This window comes from Mastomys coucha, unplaced genomic scaffold (assembly GCF_008632895.1).
Source record: "Mastomys coucha isolate ucsf_1 unplaced genomic scaffold, UCSF_Mcou_1 pScaffold14, whole genome shotgun sequence".
Taxonomy (NCBI): domain Eukaryota; kingdom Metazoa; phylum Chordata; class Mammalia; order Rodentia; family Muridae; genus Mastomys; species Mastomys coucha.
This window is the reverse complement of record NW_022196896.1, coordinates 116,753,773-116,754,100: the sequence shown is the minus strand read 5'-3', so window position 1 is coordinate 116,754,100 and position 328 is coordinate 116,753,773.

Here is a 328-nt window from a genome sequence, read left to right as displayed (position 1 = left end):
CATTCATTTAAGAAATGGTGTATATAATAAGATGGTCTATCCATAAAGTCATTCACCAACTGTTTCAAGAACAATGGTTCTGCTTGGAGGTGGCATAGACATTAGGTGAGGGTAAGAATTTGGTTCATTAACTGTGATAATTTGGAAAAGCATTCATTTCAGAGAAAGAGTAACTTATAAAGTCCTCTTCTTCAAACTTGATACAAGAGTTACAAATGTCAAGCAAAGCAGCCAGTCTCACTCTTTGTTGTTCTCTTACTAGCCACCTCCATAGTTAATCGTCTATGTTTCTTTTGGGTATATAAATACTTTTGAAATATATAAGCTG